This window comes from Aquarana catesbeiana, linkage group LG07, assembly GCF_042186555.1.
Source record: "Aquarana catesbeiana isolate 2022-GZ linkage group LG07, ASM4218655v1, whole genome shotgun sequence".
NCBI lineage: Eukaryota > Metazoa > Chordata > Amphibia > Anura > Ranidae > Aquarana > Aquarana catesbeiana.
Window position 1 is genome coordinate 149,169,759 of NC_133330.1, and position 22,907 is coordinate 149,192,665.

The 22,907-nt window shown below is 44.7% G+C and overlaps 1 long non-coding RNA gene across 2 annotated transcripts in view; it reads left to right on the forward strand.

The window, feature by feature from the left end:
* LOC141103288 (uncharacterized) overlaps positions 1-22,907 on the forward strand; it is a 178,716-nt gene that overhangs the window by 45,823 nt on the left and 109,986 nt on the right. For both annotated transcript variants that reach the window (XR_012235290.1, XR_012235289.1), the window contains exon 2: positions 13,010-13,230. This is a non-coding gene — a long non-coding RNA (uncharacterized lncRNA). The remainder of the gene's footprint in view (positions 1-13,009; positions 13,231-22,907) is intronic.

Below are 22,907 nucleotides of genomic sequence, written 5' to 3' on the forward strand. Positions count from 1 at the left end.
GTTTTTAAAACTTTTTTTTGCATTGATCCATGTCCCCTGGGGCAGGACCCAGGTCCCCAAACACTTTTTATGACAATAACTTGCATATTAGCCTTTAAAATTAGCACTTTTGATTTCTCCCATAGACTTTTAAAGGGTGTTCCGCGGCATTCGAATTTGCCGCGAACACCCCAAATTGTTCGCTGTTCTGTGAACTTGCGAACAGCCAATGTTCGAGTCGAACATGAGTTCTTATACGAGGGCAAAGGGCATGAGGTAGAGAGAGGTCGCAGGTAGCTGCCACTGTCGATCAATATCTCAATACCGCATGCACTAAGGCAGAAACCCCTAAAGAGGGAGGGGGGGAGAAAACGAGGGGACTATTCCGGTACCAGGTATGTTTACTAATAGTAATAAACAGTGATAGTGACAAAAACTGTAAAAAAATATAAAAATTCCATTTTAATAGAAACCATGATTAAAAGATTGTAACAATGACACATACAGTTGCAATTAAAAAACGGGAGCAATGCATACAACCAATTAAATTACAACTTGTAGTGGTGTAGACACAAATAAAGCTTGAGTTCTCGACCGGTTTCGCGGTTTCACCGCTTCCTCAGGAGAGCAATATCTGTGGTGCAACATACAGTAAATGTAGTAAATACAATCATACACAAATTATACAGGGATATAGGAAAGCAGCAAGAACAGTGAACAATACGTTATATAATATACAAGATAAATAGAATAAGGATGGGCTCACCCGTTCTATGGTTGCCTGTGGGTACGCATGGCCCCAAGTGGTTCCCCCCGCGGCGAACACAGGGGATGACTAAACAGACCCTGGGTAGATAATTGTATAATAAGATAGAGTGAATAAGGAGAAATGAATTAAGGGGAGGGGTAGAGTGGGGGGTGCCAGTGATGTATTATTTAGAAAATAAAACAGTGTGCAAGTAAGCAAGGAACCACGGGAAGTGTGTGAATAGGGGAATTGGGAGGGAAGGAAAAGGGGGGGGGGGGGGGGGGAAGAAACTCGAACTCGAAGCTCATCCCTATATATAATATATATATACACATCCCAGTTTTGTGCAGCTACATCTCACTGCAGGCCATTAGTATGTCTGGAAGGCCAACAAGGAGAGGCAGACAGTCACAAGCCAATAAAAGAGGGCAAGCAGGCTCTGTGTCTAGAGACAACAGTGCTGGTAGTGGACACGGTGCATCCTCATCAGTACGTGGCCGTGGGACATGCTTGGCCTTTTTTTCGGCAGCTGGCTGTGTTGAGCTGCAACATGCAGAGGACTTGGTCGAGTGGATGACCAAGCTGTCCTTATCCTCCTCATCCTCTCTCACCCAAGCTCAGGGTACTTTGTCTGGCAAAGCATCTGCCAACGCAGCCTCTTCACTCGGCTCAATGGCATCAGTTACTCCTTCCCTAGCCCCGCCATGTCCTCCTGAGGAGCCCCCAAACTGTTTGAGGCAGAGACAATAGCCTGTTAATTGAACTGTCAATTGAATACAACAATGATATTTACCCCCATTGTATAAAACAGCATTTGTTTGAGAAATCTACTCAAGCCAAAAAACTGACAATATCTCTATGACCAACCACTATTGTGTAATGTTATGTCCCATGTACCGTAAGTCTGATTAATAAAAAAAAAATCATATTGTAACAAACGCAACACAATGCATCAGTGACACTGTCCCCCTTGTCCACCTGTTGGAGCACACGTTGCGTGGAATAATGGACAGGGCAGTTGAGGCAGAACAGAGGCAGGAAGAGGAGGACTTCCTTAGCTCTCAAGGCCCTCTTTATCCAGACAGTGTTCCTGCATGCCCGCCTATCACACAGGAAGAGGAGGAGGAGGAGGAGGAGGATTGTGTCAGCATGGAGGTGGAGCCTGGCACTCAGCATCAGCAGCAGTCTTTAAGGGATCATTTACAGTCCCAAAAAACCCATGGACTTGTACGTGGCTGGAAGGAGGTGGCTGCGGATCATGTCGTCCTTAGTGACCCAGAGGACTCCGGACCAAATGCCTCAGCAAACCTACGCTGCATGGCCTCCCTGATCCTGCAAAGCCTGCTGAAGGATCCTCGTATTTGTGGTATCAAGGAGAGGGATCATTACTGGCTGGCAACCCTCCTTGATCCACGTTACAAGGGTAAGGTTGCGGACCTTATTTTGCTGTTGTAGAGGGAGCAGAGGATGAAACATCTTTGGGAGGCCTTGCAGAAAGGTCTGTGCAACGCGTTTCCAGAGACTGGGAGGTTACAAACTCCTGTTCCTGGACAACATGTTGCTGAGGCTCCGGTCAGTCAAAGAAGGAGCGGTGGAGAAGGTGGCCATCTGACCGATGTGTTCAGACAATTCTTTAGTCCGCAGCCCCAAGGTATGATCGGTTCCAGCAACCATCGGTAGCATCTGTTTTACATGGTGCAGGAATACCTAGGGGCAAGATCTGACTTGGACACCTTTCCCACCGAAAATCCTCTGGGTTACTGGGTCTTGAGGATGGATCACTGGCCAGAGCTTGCACAGTATGCAATTGAGCTACTGGCCTGTCCTGCATCCAGCGTTCTTTCAGAACGCACATTCAGTGCTGTTGGAGGCTTTGTAACCAATCACAGGGTGTGCCTGTCCACCGACTCGGTCGATCGACTGACCTTCCTAAAAATGTCTTGGATCACCACCAGATACCAAGCACCTGATGCTGATGTAACCGAATAATTTTTTTAAAAATGTCAGATTCCTTCAAGACTCCCTATGCTGATGCTGAGTGACTATCCTCTTCCTCCTCAATGATCATGCTGATAGCTTGTAAGAATATTTTTGGTTCCGGGCGCCGCCACCAGTGGCTAAGGCCCAATTTTTCAGCCCCTGTTTAACAGGGGTGTGTAATTACAATTTTTGATGCAATACTTTGCAGCAGGGCTCGTTCCTGCGCTCCAATTAGAGTATCTGTGAGGGGTTGCAGTGTTGTGGCACCAGCACCAGTGTCTAAGGCCCAATTTTTCAGCCCCTGTTTAACAGGGGCGTGTAATTACGATTTCTGATTCAATACTTTGCAGCAGGGGTCGTTCCTGCGCTCCGACTAGAATATTTGTGAGGGGTTGCAGTGTTGTGGCACCAGTGCCTAAGGCCCAATTTTTCTGCCCCTGTTCAACAGGTGCATGTAATTACAATTCTTGATATAATATTTCACAGCAGGGCCCATTCCAGCGCCCACCAAGAGCACCACCACCACCATCACCAAATGCCCAATTTTTCTGACCTTGTTCAACAGGGGCATGTAATTACAATTCTTGATCTAATATTTCATATCAGGGCCCTGTGAGGGCTTACAGTGTTGTGGCAACACCAACACCTAAGGCCCCAATTTCTGCTGAGTATATAGGGCAGGCCCCTACTTTCAAACATCCAACTTACAAACTACTCCTACTTGCAAACGGAAGGAGACAACAGGAAGTGAGATGATATCTACTCCTAAGAAGGGAAATTCTCTCCTGTAAGAGTTAATATGGGAAAAACGTTGCTCCTTTCCACTGATGCTTTATCACCAATCCTTGTTTCACTAAAAACACCAAATTTTCAAAAAACATTTGTCATTGGGACAGAAAGTGAGGTGAAATCTTCTGAAGAGGAGCACAGACAGCAAAACAAATGTCACAGGGGTGATAACCCTTCCCTATGTTTTCCAAAAAGCTTAAAATAGATTTTTTGGCTGGAGCTAAACACTTTAAAAATGTACCAGTTCAAAATTACAAACAGATTCTACTTAACAACAAACCTACAGTCCCTGTCTTGTTTGCACCACCTGTATACTGCTGTTCAGAGGGCCCGGGGCCCCACGCCTTTCCTTTTTTTAATTTGGGTGCGGGGTTCCCCTTAATATCCATACAAGACCCAAAGGGCCTGGTAATGGACTGGGGGGTACCCATGCTGTTTGTCTCACTGATTTTCATCCATATTACCGGGACCTGACATTACAATAAAGCCGTAAGCAGTTTTAAATGACTTTTATTCCTTTAAAGATGTAATTTTGTGCAGGGACTGTTCTAAGCAAGGGTAACACGTGCCAATTTACAGGCATACTATAGACACCCCCCAGGTATGATATTTAAAGGAATATTTCACTTTTTGTTTCACTTCAAGCATCATTAAAATCACTGCTCCCGAAAAAACGTCCGTTTTTAAAACTTTTTATGCATTGATACATGTCCCCTGGGGCAGGACCCGGGTCCTCAAACCCTTTTTAGGACAATACCATGCAAATTAGCCTTTAAAATTAGCACTTTTGATTTTGAACGTTCGAGTCCCATAGACTTCAATGGGGTTCTAACCTTTGTGCAAAGTTTCGGTCCGTTAGCAGGTTCTGGTGCGAACCGAACTGGGGGGTGTTCGGCTCGTCCCTACTCTGCAGCAGGGACTGGAGCGTTTGTCAGGATAGAAGGAAAAATAGAGTAAAATACTGTCAAATTCTTGAGGAAAATCTGCTGCCCTCTGCCAGGAAGTTGTCAATAGGAAAAATGATTACCTTCCAACATGACAGCGACCCAAAGCACACAGCAACAATGAGCACACAATAGTTGAAGGAGATAAAGGTGTCCTTGCATTCCCTAGTCAGCACCTAGACTTAAACCCCATTGAAAATCTGTGGAATGACTTGAGGACTGCAGTCCACAAATCAAATTTAACTGAACTAGAGCAGTTCTGCAAAGAAGAGTGGGCAAAACCTAAAGACTAAAGGCTGTAATTAAAACAAAAGGTGGTTCAACAAAATACTGACACAAGAGGGGCGATCCTTTTTCCAACTCGGTGATTCTGTTTTTGATTTTTTTTTCTTCTGACTTAGTTGCAGTACATAGTTATATAGTTAGTTTAAAAAAAGACACAAGTCCATCTAGTTCAACCAAGAAAAAAAAACATAAAACATACAATCCCATATACACAATACTATACCCACAGTTGATCCAGAGGAATGCAAAAAATTAACACGCTGGTCTTATATCTTTCACTTGGATGTTATAAAGTAACATATAGCTGTATAAAACAAAAACTACATCTGTCTTCTTTTCAGGCTTCAAAGAAACAGAATGTGATTATTATAAAAGGGGGTGTATCTTTTCTTTACCCACTATATATGTACAGGCGGTCCCCGAGTTGCAAACATTCCACTTTCAAACGGAGGGAGAAAACAGAAAGTGAGAGGAAATCTACCCCTAGGAAGGGAAATTCACTCCTGTAAGAGTTATCATGGGAAAAAGATGTCTCCACTGTAGCTTTATCACCAATCCTTGTTTCCATGACCACCCAAAATTTCCAAAATCCAATTGTCATAGGGACCGAAAGTGAGGTGAAATCTTTGAAATCTGAACAGGAGCACAGACAGCAAAACAAATGTTACAGAGGTGTTAACCCTTCCCTATGCTATCCAAAAATATTTTTTTTTGGCTGGAGCTACACTTATTAAATGTACCTGTTCCGACTTACAAACAAATTTGACTTAAGAACAAACCTACAGAACCAGGGACCGCCTTGTTTGTAACCCAGGGACTGCCTACTGGGATCAGCTTTAAACACTGAGGCACAATGTAATATTTATGAAGCTCTCCCCCTCAGAATTGATACTCTGAAGCTTACTTTCTGCTTTGAAGTGAATCTCCAGCAAACATTTTGGTTATGTTCGCTGGCCATACACTATTTGAAATTTGGGTGGTTCAGGGTTAAAACCCTGGCAATGGTTTTTATTGTTGCTTCCTCCTGAAAAAAAAGACAGCTATTAAAATTGTTCACTTCTTCAAAGTTTTTGAACAGGGAAACATTAGATCTTCATTCAAACAGTGCATACATTTAAAGGAGATATACTTGAACAAATTACCCACAAATTGACATGGAGCATTCATTTTCATGATATAAATTAACACAAAAAAAAACAGATTTGTCACATACAGAAAGTACCACTCCTACATTCACCACCACTTCAAGTCCATTAAATTAGAATCAGTGTTGCAGATTAGCCTGTCTTATTTAAACCACAGATATCTAGGGTCTGGTGTTTTATGTGCTTTTGTGGTCTCATGTGAAGATCAAAAGTGCTCTCCGAGGCCCTTAGAATAAAGTTTGTGGATGCCTATAAGTCTGGCAAGGGATTTGAAAAGATTGACAAATTATCTTAAATCAATCATTCCACCTTGAGCAAAATGGATTTCACATGATTGCTAATTTGTTCAGGACTTTTCCAGAAAATTCAGCCTCAAAAGCTGACCATTTGATGCTAAAAACAGTTAAAAAAAAACCCTTAAAATTCAATTGCAGGATCTGCAAGTAGTTTCAGCAGTTGATGTCAAAATGCATGCATCTACGAACAAAAAGAGATTGCACCAGTTTACTGGGGCTTCAGTATGTCATGGATAGAGATAGGAAGGCCTGGAAAAAAACAGAAAAATTGTGAAAAAAAAATGTTTTTCTTTCAATTCGTTCAGGTGCTTATCTAATAGTTTCTTGAAACTATCGATGCCCCCCCGCTGGCACCACCGCCTGTGGAAGGGAATTTCACATCCTTGCCACTCTTACAGTAAAGAACCCTCTATGTAGTTTAAGATTAAACCTCTTTTCTTCTAATTTTAATGAGTGGCTACCAGTCTTGTTAAACTCCCTTCTGCAAAAAAGTTTTATCCCTATTTTGGGGTCACCAGTATGGATGGGCTGTCTGTTCGGGTCAAACATGAGTTCGACTGGAACATTGGCTGTTCGCCGAATAGCGAACAATTTGGGGTGTTCGCAGCAAATTCAAAAGCTGTGGAACACCCTTTAAAAGTCTATGGGAGAAATCAAAAGTGCTAATTTTAAAGGTTAATATGCAAGGTATTGTCATAAAACATGTTTGGGGGCCTGGGTCCTGCCCCAGGGGACATGTATCAATGCAAAAAAAGTTTAAAAAACGGCCATTTTTTCAGGAGCAGTAATTTTAATAATGCTTAAAGTGAAACAATAAAAGTGAAATATTCCTTTAAATTTCGTACCTGGGGGGTGTCTATAGTATGCCTGTAAAGTGGCGCACAGTCCGAAAGCAAAATGACATTTCTAAAGGATAAAAAAAGTCATTCAAAAGTACTAGCGGTAGCGCTGGCTGCTATAGAGAATTGTCGGGTCTCTGCAATACTCATAAAAGTCATTGAAAAAAACGGCCTGGGATTCCCCCACAGTGCATTACCAGGCCCTTTGGGTCTGGTATGAATATTAAGGGGAACCCCCTAACCAAAATTTTTTTAAAAAGTGCGTGGGGGTCCCCCTCAAAATCCATACCAAACCCTTCAGGTCTGGTATGGATTTTAAGAGGAACCTCGCGCCAAAATGTAAAAAAAATGGCGTGGTGGTCCCCCTAAAAATCCATAAAAGACCCTTATCCGAGCACATAACCTGGCAGGCCGCAGGAAAAGAGGGGGGACGAGAGAGCGCCACCCCCCTCCTGAACCGTATCAGGCCACATGCCCTCAACATGGGGAGGATGTCCCCATGTTCATGGGGACAAGGGCCTCATCCCCAAAACCCTTGCCCGGTGGTTGTGGCGGTATGCGGGCGGGGGGCTTATCGGAATATGGAAGCCCCCTTTAACAAGGGGACCACCAGATCCAGCCCCCCCGTGTGAAATGGTAATGGTTACCATTTCACAAAAAAAGTGTTAAAAATGTTAAAAAAGACAAGAGATGGTTTTTGACAATTCCTTTATTAATGTCTTCTTATTTCCCCGCTTCTTCTTCCATCTTCTTCTGGTCTTCATTCGGTTTTCTTCCTCCATCTTGTTCTTCCCCCGCTTCTTCTTCTGCTTCTTCCTCCGATCCTCTGCTTCTACCTTTGGTCGATGCTTGTTAAACCGGGCTTCCAGATTCCGATAAACCCCCCACCCACATACCCCCACAACCACTGGGCAAGGATTGTGGGGATGAGGCCCTTGTCCCCATCAACATGAGGACATCCTCCCCATGTTGAAGGCATGTGTCCTGGTACGGTTCAGGAGGGGGGGGCGCTCTCTCTTCACCCCCTCTTTTCCTGCAGCCTGCCAGGTTACGTGCTTAGATAAGGGTCTGGTATGGATTTTGAGGGGGACCCCCATGCCATTTTTTTTTATTTTGGCGCAGGGTTCCCCTTAATACCCATACCAGACTTGAAGGGCCTGGTATCGAATTTGGGGGGACCCCCATGCATTTTTTTTTTAAATTTTGGTTCGGGGTTCCCCTTAATTTTCATACCAGATCCAAAGGGCCTGGTAATGCACTGTGGGGGAATCCCAGGCCGTTTTTTTCAATGACTTTTATGAGTATTGTAGAGACCCGTCAATTCATTATAGCAGCCGGCGCTACCGCTAGTACTTTTAAATGACTTTTTTTTTCCTTTAGAAATGTCATTTTGCTCTCGGGACTGTTGTAAACACAGGAAACATGCGCCACTTTACAGGCATACTATAGACACCCCCCAGGCACGAAATTTAAAGGAATATTTCACTTTTATTGTTTCACTTAAAGCAATATTAAAATCACTGCTCCCGAAAAAAATGAGGTTTTTAAAACTTTTTTTTGCATTGATACATGTCCCCCGGGGCAGGACCAGGGTCCCGAAATTTTTTTTATGACAATAACTTGCATATTAACCCTTAAAATTAGCACTTTTGATTATCCATGTTCGTGCCCCTTAAACTTTAACGGTTTTCGCGTGTTTGAACAAATTTTTTGCCTGTTCTCATGTTCTGCTGCGAATTGAACAAGAGGGTGTTCGGCCCATCCCTAGTCACCAGTATGGTATTTGACTCCGAGGTCCATCCCGGGAGTCCCTCCTAGATTCCTTCCTAGATTTCCATCCTAGATTCCGCAAGAGGTTCTCCCTCCAGTGTATAGATTGCATTCATATTTTTGCCACCCAAATGCATTATTTTACATTTTTCTACATTGAACCTCATTTGCCCACCCCATTAATTTGTTCAGATCTTTTTGCAAGGTTTCCACATCCTGCGGAGAAGTTAATTCTGAAGTCTTAATTTATTGCAAGTTCTCTCAGCTGAAGACAAACAAATCCTGGAATACAGTTCAAGTAACACTGCACTTCCAAATCCAGTTCTCAAACAAGAGAAGTATGCATTTCTGCCACTAGGGGGCACTGCAGGGGAAAGGCTCCTATCCAGTTCTCAAACAAGAGAAATATGCATTTCTGCCACTAGGAGGCACCGCAGGCGAAATGCTCCAGTTTAGTCTGTTTGCGGGTCCATCTTGTCCCTCCCACAACGTGTAGGCCTGGGTCTGCAGTGCAGTGCCACTGCCTCGACTCGTGGCCCTCGCCTTGCCTCACCTCCGCTCCTCAGCTCAGTTTGTCAGGCTGTCAGCAGTCAGGTCAGTGTCACCTTGTTTGGCCTGCCCTGGCCTGCAGTGGTCGCACGCTGGTCCTCCTGAGTCCTTGCACCGGGCGGCGAACCCTGCCGCTGGTCACTCTCCATCTCCGGGACCTCCTCCTCGAGTCTGGCTGTGCCGCTGTGTGCTCACTGCCTATGATGATATTAGCGCGTGCTTTGTCTCCCGCTGGCCACTGCTTTATGAAGTTAGGCCGTGCGTGACACGTCATCACGATGCGCGCCGCCTATCATAACGTCACACGTCCCGACTCCCGGCGCTCATCCTCGCTCATGCGCAGTGCGGCACCGCACTTTCATGGGGGACTCAGGGCTAATAATTTTTAAATAAATGGCCGAGACTCGGGGCTTTTCGGGGTCACATTCGGGGCTTCAGCCACCCCCTCCCCGATGCCCCTGGGTAACAGTATGTCATGACAAATCACATTCAATGAAATCCAAATATAAACTATTACTAAATACAACTAGAACAGGTATCAATGGTTATCAATAAAATAACAGATAAGGTTCCAGGACTACAATATAAAGTATCTGTAAACGGTGGGCTATAGCCTCTTCAACAAATATATCCTGTATCTGGTTTTGTAGTGTGGCGGAAAACAAACATAGAAACTTAATAGTCATGGACATACCAGGAGAGAAGAAAAAAGACACTATCTAGCAGGCACCAAACCACTGCAAGGTGCAAGACGTAGACCCCACACAATATAGGTTTTTCTGTCCCACCCTCACAGTAGCTGCACCCAACGATTAATGCATACCGAGTGATAAAACAGAAGATACAAAAAAAAAGAAAAGCAGACGTGAGAGAATGGGGGGGGGGCTTCGGCAGAGTCGGCGGCACAAGGCGTTGTCCTCCCACCGAGGGATCAGCTTAAGAATAGGTCAAATAGTCATCCGAGAACCAAAACATGTCCCAGTATAGCCAGTGTGTGTTATGTACCTCCTTCCTATCCCTGAGGGCAGCCGTTAAGTCTTCCATCTGTGGAATGTCGTTCATCCTGGCAAACCATTGTAGCACCGTTGGTGAAGCTTGCTGTTTCCACATGCTGGGAACACATGCCCTAGCTGCATTTAATAGATTTACGATATCTCTTGCTGGACATCGGGGTCTGGTTCAGAAGCACTGCCGTCGGGTTTTCCAAAAGGGAGACATCTGTAAGTTTGTATACAATCTGCAGGACACCTTTCTATATTCTTTAGAATTCTTACATTGTGTTAGAATTTTTACTTCCTCATTCTGCACTGGTAGTGTAGTCTTGGCTTTCACTGGGAGACAGCTGATGGGAGGAAAGGCACACACCCCCACCCCACATAGGCAGAGACTTGCAGAGCTGTGCTGTGACAAGACAAGCTATCTGCTAATATATTTATAGCAACCTCCCCCGACACAAACTTCAGGCTGCTTTTATTTCCCAGGAGGGCCAGTTAGGACACTAAGATTGATTTAATGATTTATTAAGTAGAAAAAACACACAACAATTTAATGAAACAGAACAGACCAATTGTGTACCTCACAGATAAATTTAAAAAAGACAACGTTGTCATGTTTAAAAAAGGGGATCACAGCTGCGCATGCATCACATCACATCACGCGTGCTGTTGAGGTGGTATTTTAACTGCGCATACAGGTGCTTTTAAGGCGGTCTAAGAAGTTCCTTTCGTACGCTAAGTATCCAGCCTCCGTTCAAACTCCGTTTCAAGAACTTCACTTGTGCAGCGAGCTGACGATCCCCCGATCGACGTGCTGATGTCACGCTGACACATTTCGCTAGCCTTGCACACAGAGGCGGCTCTAGGCTTTGTGAGGCCTTAGGCAAAACCTAGACATGAGGCCCCACTCACGCCCATAATGGGAAAAATAATTCAAGCGACAAAAAAATAAACTGTATAAATTACATATATTAAGAGCTTTGAAGTGCTGGTGTCAGTGCTCTCTATCTCGGTGCTGGTGTCAGCGCTCATTATCTTGGTGCTGGTGTCAGTGTTCTCTATCTCGGTGCTGGTGTCAGTGAAGGAGATAGCAGCGGAGAAGCCAATCAGCAGGCAGTGCCAGTACAGGATGCAGAGTGCCCAGCCCACCATGGCTGAGGATCAGCATTGGACTGGGACCTTCCAATCCCCCTCGTAGTGGAGTCCCGCATAGGTGGGTGTAAGGGCAGGGCGGAGGGAGGGGTCAGGGGCTGCCAGTCACAGGTGGGCACCCTTGGACTGAGCTGTCCTTACTGTTTGTGACACTGATGATCAGGAGGAAGGGAGTGGAGTGCATGGGACAGGACAAGGGGTGGATATAAAGACCAGTCTGTGGCTGAGGGATGCTGGAGGGGGGGGCTGGCTCTCTCTCATGTTGGTGGTCGCTGGCTGCAGAAGGGATTGTGGCATGGTAGCTGTGCCTCTCCCTGCAGCTGGAGCCCCGGTTCCCCCTCCCCCCCACACTGATTGACAGCCCCAGAGAGAGAGAGAGGCGGCCCGGTCTGGACACCTCTTCTTTCCTACCTACCTTTCCATCGGCTTCATACAGCGCTTGTGGGGCCTCCTTCGCGGGACCTTCCTCTTCCCCTCCTTGCCAATGCATGCCAGATTCCTCCTCTGGGTGTGAGTGGACCGCTCAGCTGAGCACTCCAGTGTTGGGGGGATAACGGCCGGGGGGACGCGATCTGCGTCTCCGGAGCAGCAGGAAACTTTTTGCTCCGGCTGCTGGAACCTCCTCCCCTTCTCCTACCCTGGACAACATGGCGCTGGCCCTGCCTCCTCCTCAAGACAGAGCCACACTCCATCCTCTCTCTCCGCTGCCTGGCCGTGGAACACACAGGCAATGTTAAACCACTGCTGGCCGGAGCCTAACACCGCTTGCAGAGGCATTGTTGTCAGCAGAGGCAGCTCTTCAATGAGGCAGTGGTGGGGTCCCTATGAGTGCGAGGCCTTGAGCGACCGCCTTATTTGCCTAATTAGAGAGCCGCCTCTGCTTGCACATTCCTATACCTACAATCCATCCTCCGTGTCTCAGTTGGCTGAACCTGGCCAGTCACTAATCTGTACTGAAGGCACTTGTATTTTCATCATTCCTTTCTGGACTGTATACCAATTAATCCCGTATAAGATTATAGGACGGCCATATATTGACCACCTCACTCAACATCACAAACACCCAATATACCCACCTGATTGTTTATACTCAATTAGCAACTAGAAGCCGTCCAGGCTATGGAATAATAGATTTACCCATTAAGGACTGTATTCCTATTATTACTGGAGTTTTTTGATCAGAGTGTGTGAGTGTGGGTTTGTGAGTGTGTGATGCATGCGCAGCTGCGATCCCCTTTTTTAAACATGACAACGTTGTCTTTTTTAAATTTATCTGTGAGGTACACAAATGGTCTGTTCTGTTTCATTAAATTGTTGTGTGTTTTTTCTACTTAATAAATCATTAAATCAATCTTAGTGTCCTAATTGGCCCTCTCGGGAGAACTATTTTCTCTCTTTTTTGGTATATGCGATTTTAGGGTCGCTAGGACTGCATCTCAGGGTCATCCTTGAGCTGAATGATTGATAAATTATAATTATTGAATTTATAATTAGTATACTCTACACGGTTGATCCAGGCATCCAATATATTTTTTCAGTGCTTTTATCTCCCGTCTCGGAGAACTTGTCAGAAGTTCTCATGCTGATAACAGAGGATGGAACATAACAGCAGAAACACACGGGACTCGGTGCTTCAGAGACAGAGAAGAAAACACTACAGATATATGTGCCTAGGTCAGAATTCATGAATTGGGTTTACATCCGCTTTAACGAACCCCCCCCCCAACCTGGGCCAGCCACTAACTAAAACCATACTCCCGTAAGTAATCATATGTTATATGTAATACTTTTACTCCAAAAAAGAACTATTCACCTTGATACTGAATTTTTTTCCCCCCGTTTGCTTCTGTCAGCAGGCCATAACCCCCTCCTGACAGAACAAGAGAAAGAAGAAATTTGCTATTTTTTCTTTGAAATATTGTTGATATTTCTGTCGGCAGGATGCTAACCCCCTCCTGACAGAAACTGTATAAAGTGAATAGATAGATGTTAGTCTAGGATGCTGTGGTGTTTTGTCTTCTTTTAGGATCTTCTGGGATGGGACAGCTGTCCATCCACTCTGGCAGGAGTCAAGACCTATGCGAGCAGAGAATCTCTTCTGAGGGGGAGATGCTCTGGCTCAACCTTGTATTGTATTGAGTGTTATTGTTAGCTACAGGGACCTGTAGTTAGGTGTGTGTGTTATACTGTACACAATGTAAATACCCACCAGATACTTTACTATATATTTTTATACGTATTTATTTGTACATATCCCCGTCCAAGTTATTTTCTTTCCCCCCTTCCAATTTATCATATGGGATGCCTTTGCTCCTGGGCCCAGGAGCCATTTATCAAATTTTCCCAGCCGAGGGACTGGCTGGATTTTGGTGGGGGGTGAGTGTAGCACCCTCTAGGTAGGTAGGTGCTACAGTGAGGATTTTTGGTTAGGGTTAGGTAAATTTAGGCAGGCCTGACTAGCAGCCAGGCCTGTTTGTTTTGATTTGGTCTGGGCTGGGAGTGGATCAGGGTAACAGCTAGTGACTCACAGGCAGAATCACTGAGACCTCCCTCTTCTTTCCAGAAGGTTCTGAAAAGAGAGGAGGAGAGGAGAGGTGGAGCTGTCTGGGGTATTCTAGGGAGCCCTGACCAATCCCCAACTTGGATTGGCAGGGGGCTGGCCTCCTTAAATACCCAGGTCAGCCCACCTGGGAAGGGGTTGGAGTTGTTCAGAGCTTTGGAGATGGAATTCTAGGCTGTTGGGGACTTTGAAGGAGCCCCCCCTTTGAAGGAGCATGCAGTCTGGGAAGGGTGCAGAGCCAGTGGAGTGGACTGTGGTGTCATGGGCAGTGGAGAGGGGCAGCTGCAGCCAGGAGAGCTGACAGGGCCTGAAAGATGGGTTACTGGGCACAGTAGTCGAAATTAGGACAGCTAGCACCAGGAACTTTCTATTGCTACACTATAGGGGCCCGTGTTCCCTGCCTGAAAAAGGCAGTTGCTATGGCCTGGCTGAGCCAGTGTCAGGCCTAACCACGCGGTGCTAGCTGTGCCTGGAAGCTCAATTAAGTAACGTGCTGGAGGAGCTGAGGATTAATAGTCTGCAGCAAGAATTGTGCTGGAGGGAGATTGGCATGTATATACAGGAATGTATATAGTTTGTCCCAAGCAAGTGCTACCAATTTCATTGGGCTTTCTTCTCCCTCCATGCCTGCCCGGCGCAATCCTAGTGGTACATCCTCTTCTGTTCTTTGAGCTATGATCTCCATTGGGTGATTCATTAACACATGGGGTCAGTACGGTTAACTTTATGTATGAATGTTTTTGCATATGATTATTGTATAAACATCATTGAATTCTGTTCATGTTTACAATCATGTGTATTTTTAATTATAGATTGATTTTTCAAAAAACAGGAATTATATAACCTATTGTTATGTTGAAATGCATTGAATTTCTTCTGTCCTATCCTTGACAGTTTATTTCTAGGTTATTCCATTGGTTTGACTCCATGCTGTCAATTATACCATGTGTTTGTTGTTTTTATTGATCAATTTTTTTTTTCGATCATATATTGTATTTACTTGTCCCAATAAATTTTGTACTTTTATAACATTATTGTTTTTGGTCCATTAAAATCCCACTTTTTGAGGAATGTTCTTTTCACCAATTTCATTGGGCATGCCAATAATCCCTTATCCCATCCAAGTTCAATCCTCTCCATAAAATACAAAAACAAAGTTTATGGACTGTTCATTGTCTTTGAGTGTCTGAGAAGTGAATGCCGGGCTGGGCAGGGTGACAGGGGGGCCACATCACTTTGCAGCCCCTACGGGGGTACCCCTACATTTCATTCATGACAAACCACTAAAGGAGAAAACACATGGAATATGGCATGTCATTAACCCATATCCATAAAAATGTGAGGGGACATGCATCAATGCAAAAAAAAGTTTTTAAAACAACCGTTTTTTCAGGAGCAGTGATTTTAAGAATGCTTAAAATGAAACAATGAAAATTAAATATTCCTTTAAATATCTTGCCTGGGGGTCCCCTTAGTCTGCCTGTATAGTGGCGCATCTGTCTGATGTGTTTTACAGTCCCGCAGCAAAATGACAAAATGTAATTTAAAATTGTAATGCTGTAATGTATTGTCGGATCCTGATAGTGTAGATAAAAATCAATGAAAAAAACAGCGTGGTCCCCCCAGTCCATACCAGGCCCTTCAGGTCTGGTATGGATATTAAGGGGAACCCCCAATAAATTTAAGGGGAACTCTTAACAAAATAAAAAAAAAAAAACAGCTTGGGGTCCCCTCCCCCAAAATCCATACCAGGCCCTTACCCGAACATGCAGCCTGGAAGACACACTGATAAAAATGATTTTGTTGGTTTGTAATTTTACTATAAAAATGTTATAATTTTCAACAAATAAATAAATGTTAATTAATTTACTTTGATATTTTAAGTACCTTACTTAATTTTCATTAGTGCTTAAAACACACCTTTACATTTACAAAAATAATGTATAATATTGAGTAATCTAGAAAAAACGTTAAAGGTATCTGCATTTCCATATTTTAATTGAGTTACATTTACTTAAAAAAAATATCTTTTCATTTGACTGAAATTGTGAAAGCAGATATTTGCCAAACATGCAACTGCACAAGTTTTGATGCTGTAATTTTAAAGAGTTTGACATCTTTTGGAACTTTGAGGCACATCAGGACAAAAGAGCGCCGCGAGTAACAAGAATTTTTCCAAGTCACTACAAAGCCATGCAATGGCATTGAAAGATAAGAGTGAACATTGAACAAATTATCATTCACATGCTTTAAATGTTGCTAACCACTTTGTGCTCAACCTATTGCAGATTGATATCCACAACGTGGCTCCATTATCTTGACTAGGCGTCATATGATGTCCAGCAGGATAAGCTGCTCGTGTGTGCCCCCGGGGGCGCGCAGCGTGGCGATTGGCGGTGCTGTGTATAACTCTGACACACCGCATCTCCGATCGTGGTAAAGAGCCTATGATGTAGGTTCTTAACCACTTCAATACCGGGCTATAGTTATATGAGGTCCACAGATGGGATCTCCCATCCTGGGTGGGCGTCATATGACGTCCTCGGCTTCTTGCCACTCCTCGGGGATGAGTCTTGTCACCCTGACACAGCCCAACCCTGATCGCAGTAAAGAGATAATAAAATTGGCTCTTTACCATGTGACCGGTGACCGGCTGTGTCCAATCACAGCCAGTCACAGAATGTCAACAAACCGAGGTAACGAGATGTTACCAGGTTCTCCTCCTCACACACCGATCGTGTGTAAGAAGGAGATTGCGGTAACATCTTGTTACCACTTACAGTACACACCAACACACACTGATTGCCCCCCCTAATAAAGAGGACCTGTCACCACCCATCAAAGTACCTGTCACCATCCATCAAAGTACCTTTCACAGCCCATCTGAGTACCTGAGTACCTGTCACAGCCCATCTTAGTACCCGAGTACCTGAGTACCTGTCACAGCCCATCTGAGTACCCAAGTAATCGTCACAGCCCATCTGAGTACCCGAGTACCTGTCACAGCCCATCAGTGTACCTGAGTACCTGTCACAGTCCATCTGAGTACCCGAGTACCTGTCACAGGCCATCTGAGTACTCGAGTACCTGAGTACCTGTCACAGTATATCTGAGTACCCGAGTACCTGAGTACCTGTCACAGCCCATCTGAGTACCTGAGTACCTGTCACAGTATATTTGAGTACCCGAGTACCTGAGTACCTGTCAAAGCCCATCTGTGTACCTGAGTACCTGAGTACCTGTCACAGTCAATCTGAGTACCCAAGTACCTGTCACAGCCCATCTGAGTACCCCGAGTACCTGAGTACCTGTCACAGCCCATCTGAGTACCCAAGTACCTGTCACAGTCCATGTGAGTACCCAAGTACTTGTCACAGCCCATCTGAGTACCCGAGTACCTGTCACAGTATATCTGAGTACCCAAGTACCTGAGTACCTGTTACAGCCCATCTGAGTACCTGAGTACCTGTCACAGTATATCTGAGTACCTGAGTACCTGAGTACCTGTCACAGTTCATCTGAGTACCCGAGTACTTGAGTACCTGTCACAGTCCATCTGAGTACCCGAGTACCTGTCACAGCCCATCTGAGTACCCGAGTACCTGAGTACTTGTCCCAGTTCATCTGAGTACCCGAGTACCTGAGTACCTGTCACAGTCCATCTGAGTACCTGTCACAGCCCACCTGAGTACCTGTCACAGTCTATCTGAGTACCTGTCACAGTTTATCTGAGTACACAAGTACCTGAGTACCTGTCAGCACCCATCTGTGTACCTGAGTACCTGAGTACCCGTCACAGTCAATCTGAGTACCCAAGTACCTGTCACAGTCAATCTGAGTACCCAAGTACCTGTCACAGCCCATCTGAGTACCCCGAGTACCTGAGTACCTGTCACAGCCCATCTGAGTACCCAAGTACCTGTCACAGTCCATCTGAGTACCCAAGTACTTGTCACAGCCCATCTGAGTACCCGAGTACCTGTCACAGTATATCTGAGTACCCAAGTACCTGAGTACCTGTTACAGCCCATCTGAGTACCTGAGTACCTGTCACAGTATATCTGAGTACCTGAGTACCTGTCACAGTTCATCTGAGTACCCGAGTACTTGAGTACCTGTCACAGTCCATCTGAGTACCCGAGTACCTGTCACAGCCCATCTGAGTACCCGAGTACCTGAGTACCTGTCCCAGTTCATCTGAGTACCCGAGTACCTGAGTACCTGTCACAGTCCATCTGAGTACCTGTCACAGCCCACCTGAGTACCTGTCACAGTCTATCTGAGTACCTGTCACAGTTTATCTGAGTACACAAGTACCTGAGTACCTGTCAGCACCCATCTGTGTACCTGAGTACCTGAGTACCCGTCACAGTCAATCTGAGTACCCAAGTACCTGTCACAGCCCATCTGAGTAGCCCGAGTACCTGAGTACCTGTCACAGCCCATCTGAATACCCAAGTACCTGTCACAGTCCATCTGAGTACCCAAGTACTTGTCACAGCCCATCTGAGTACCCGAGTACCTGTCACAGTATATCTGAGTACCCAAGTACCTGAGTACCTGTTACAGCCCATCTGAGTACCTGAGTACCTGTCACAGTATATCTGAGTACCCGAGTACCTGAGTACCTGTCACAGCCCATCTGAGTACCCGAGTACCTGAGTACCTGTCCCAGTTCATCTGAGTACCCGAGTACCTGAGTACCTGTCACAGTCCATCTGAGTACCTGTCACAGCCCACCTGAGTACCTGTCACAGTTTATCTGAGTACACGAGTACCTGAGTACCTGTCAGCACCCATCAGAGTACACGAGTACCAGTCACCAGCCCATCAGAGTACCCAAGTACCTATCTGTAGCCCATCAGAGTACCCGAGTACCTGTCACCAGGCCATCAGAGTACTCGAGTACCTATCACCAGGCCATCAGATTACCCTTGTACCTGTCATTAGGCCATCAGAGTACCCGAGTACCTGTCGCCAGGCCATCAGAGAACCCGAGTACCTGTCACCAGGCCATCAGAGTACCTGAGTATTTATCTCCAGCCCATCAGAGTACCCGAGTACCTGTCATCAGCCCATCAGAGTACCTGAGTACCTATCACCAGCTCATCAGAGTAACTGAGTACCGGTCAACATCCCATCAGAGTAATCGAGTAACTGTCAGCAGCCCATCAGAGTAACCGAGTTCCTGTCACCAGCCCATCAGAGTAACCGAGTACCTGTCTCCAGCCCATCAGAGTACCCGAGTACCTATCTGCAGCCCATGCCTCATAGAATATACGTTGGGGTGTTTGCTTTTCAAAATGGGGTAATTTTGTGGGTAATTCCACTGTCCTGGTGCTCAAGGACCTTCAAAAGTGTAATAGGTAGGAATTACATGAGATGTGTAATTTATGCTCCTAGAACACCTGAAGGTACTACTTCAATGTTGGGCCTCTGTATGTGGTCAGGCTGTGTAAAAGTCTCATGCATGTTGTATCGCCATACTCAGGAGGAGAAGCAGAATGTGTTTTGGGGTGTCATTTTTGCTATATACATGCTATGTGTTAGAAATATCTTATAAATTGACAACTTTCTGTAAAAAAAAAAATAAAAAAAAGATTTTAATTTTCTTTCCACGTTTTCTGAAGACTTGTGTAAAAAAATGTAACTGTTCAAAAGACTCATAATGCCTCATAGAATATACGTTGGGGTGTTTGTTTTCCAAAATGGGGTAATTTTGTGGGTGATTTCATTGTCCTGGTGCTCCAGGGCCTTCAAAGGTGTAATAGGTTGTTAGGAAATTAGAGGTGTAATTTATGCTCCAAGAACGCCTGACGGTGCTCCCTGCATGTTGGGCCTCTGTATGTGGACTAGCTGTGTAAAAGTCTCACACATGTTGTATCGTTATACTCAGGAGGAGTAGCAGAATGTGTTTTGGGGTGTCATTTACATGCTTTGAGTTAGAAATATCTTATAAACGGACCACTTTGTGTAAAAAAAAATACATTTTAATTTTTTTTCGTTTTCCGAAGACTTGTGGAAAAAAAATGAAAAATGATGAGTAGCAGAATGTATTTTGGGGTGTAATTGGAAGTATGCATATGCTGTGTGTGAGAGAAATAACTTGTTATTATGACAATTTTGTGAAAAAAAATTCTTAATTTTCCCAAGAATTGTGGGAAAAAATTACAACTTCAAAAAACTCACCATGCCCCTTACTAAATACCTTTGACTGTCTACTTTTCAAAAATTGGTCATTTGGGGGGTATTTGTACTTTCCTGACATTTCAGGTCCTCAAGAAATGAGGCCGTCAGTGCATTAGGTGTGATCAATTTTCAATGATTTGCACCACAGCTTGTAGACTCTATAACTTTCACAGAGACTTATGCCCTGTACACACAATAGGATTTTCCAGTGGAAAATGTGTGATAGGACCTTGTTGTCAGAAATTCTGAATGTGCGTAGGCTCCATCACACATTTTCCATAGGAATTTCTGACACACAAAGTTTGAGAGCTTGCTATAAAATTTTCCGACAACAAAATCCGTGAGTACACAAATCCAACGCACAAAGTGCCACGCATGCTCAGAATAAATTAAGAGACGTAAGCTATTGGCTACTGCCCCATTTATAGTCCCATGTTTTACGTCACCGCGTTCAGAACGATCGGATTTTCTGTCAACTTTGTGCGACCGTGTGTGTGCAAGACAAGTTTGAGCCAACATCCGTCGGAAAAAATCCATGGATTTTGTTGTCGGAATGTCCGATCAATGTCCGACCGTGTGTATAGGGCATAAGGCTACTTTCACACTGAGGCGCTTTGCAAGCACTAAATTGCTAAAAATAGCGCCTGCAAAGCACCCTGAAAGAGCCATTCAATTCACTCCAATGTGAAAGCCCCGAGGGCTTTCACACTGGAGCAGTGCGCTTGCAGGTTGGTCAAAAAAGTCCTGCAAGCCGCATCTTTCCATTGAAAACAATGGGGCAGCGCTGCAAACCTGCTGGCAAAGCGCCGCTGCAGCGGCGCTTTGCAGGCGGTCTTAACCCTTTTTCAGCCACTAGCGGGGGTTAAAACCATCCCGTGAGCAACTGAATAGCACCGCTAAAACGACGGTAAAGCGGCGCTAAATATAGCGCCGCTTTACCACCAGCACCCGCCTGCCCCAGTGTGAAAGTAGCCTAAATAATATCCACTAATTTGGGTTATTTTTACCAAAGAGACGTAGCAGTATAAATTTTGACCCACATTTATGAACAAAAATGACTTATTTGCAAAATTTTATCATAGAAACTAAAAAAGTGTTTTTTTCTTCAAAATTTTCGCTCTTTTTTCACTTATGTCACAAACAATAAAAAACCCAGTGGTGATTAAATACCACCAAAAGAAAGCTCTATTTGTATGAAAAAAATGATAAAAATTGATAAAAATGTTGTTTGGGTACAGTGTTGCATGGCTGAGTAATTGGCATTCAAAGTGTAAGAGCGCTGAAAGCTACAAAATTGGTCTGGGCAGGAAGGGTGTATAAATGTCCTGTATTGAAGTGGTTAACCATGTGATCAGCTGTGACCATTAACAACTGATCACAGCAGTAACCAGGAAGTGTCGGTAAATGGCTTTCCTCTGTTCATGCTGACAGGGAGAGACGATTGGCAGCTCTCCTGACAGTGGGGGGGGGGGGGGGGTGTCTGCGCTAATAATCAGCGCATTGATTATCAGTGCAGCCCCCATCAGAGGTGCCAACCAAAATGCCAATCAGTGCCCACCAAATGCCAATTAGTGCCCACCAAAATGTCAATCAGTGCCCATCAAAGTACCAATCAGTGCCCATCAAAATGCCAATCTGTGCCCATCAGTAACGCATGTCGGTGCCCTTCACAAATGCCAATCAGTGCCCATCTGTAATGACTGTCAGTGCCTCCTCATCAGTGCTGCCTACCAGTGCCATCTATTAGGGGCCATCAGTGCCACCCATCAGTGCTGCCTATCAGTGCCGCCTATCAGTGCCCAACAGTGCTGCATATTATTGCAGCCTATCAGTGCCCACCAGTGCTGCATATCAGTGCCACCTAACCGCGCTGCATATAAGTGCCTAATCATCAGTGCCCATCAGTGCTGCCTATCAGTGCCCATCAGTGCTGCCTATCGGTGCCCATCAGTGCTACCTATCGGTGCCCATCAGTGCTGTATATCAGTGCCCATTTGTTTAGCAAACAAAAAAAACCCAGAGGTGATCAAATACCACCAAAAGAAAGCTCTATTTGTTGGAAGAAAATTATAAAAAAAATTATAAAAATGTAGTTTGGGTACAGAGCTGAGGCTCTCAATCACATGCTGTGTCCTGGAGATCCCTCCCAGTCACCTTTTTTCTCTTGGTGTCAGGAAAACTTGTCAGAAGTGACTTATAGCAGAGGAACAAAGCAGCAGACATTTCAGATCTACCCCTCAGATTTACAGCAACTGCACTTCCAAGTGCACTTTTAGTGCAATTTCAAGTGCACTTTGCACTTGTAGTTTGCACTTGTAGTATATTTCATGTCTGAGGTTTACAACCACTTTAACCACCTCCCACCCACGCTATAGCTGTCTTCTGGACACAGCTGTTCACAGATCGTGGTAAAGAGCCAATCCATCGGCTCTTTACCATGTGACCAGCTGTGTCCAATCACAGCTGATCACAGTTTAAACAGGATTTGCCGGTTATCGGAAGTCTTCTTTATTATAAATAATGAATGTTAATTAGTTTTGAAAGCCTGTTTCATGAGACTATTCCTTTTTTTAAAAAAAAACATATTATTGTTTTAATATTAAATAAAAACCTTTAAACATATATCAAATACATTTGGAAAATAAGTTTTACCAACTTAGTGGTTTTGTGGTTTTGTGGTTAACACA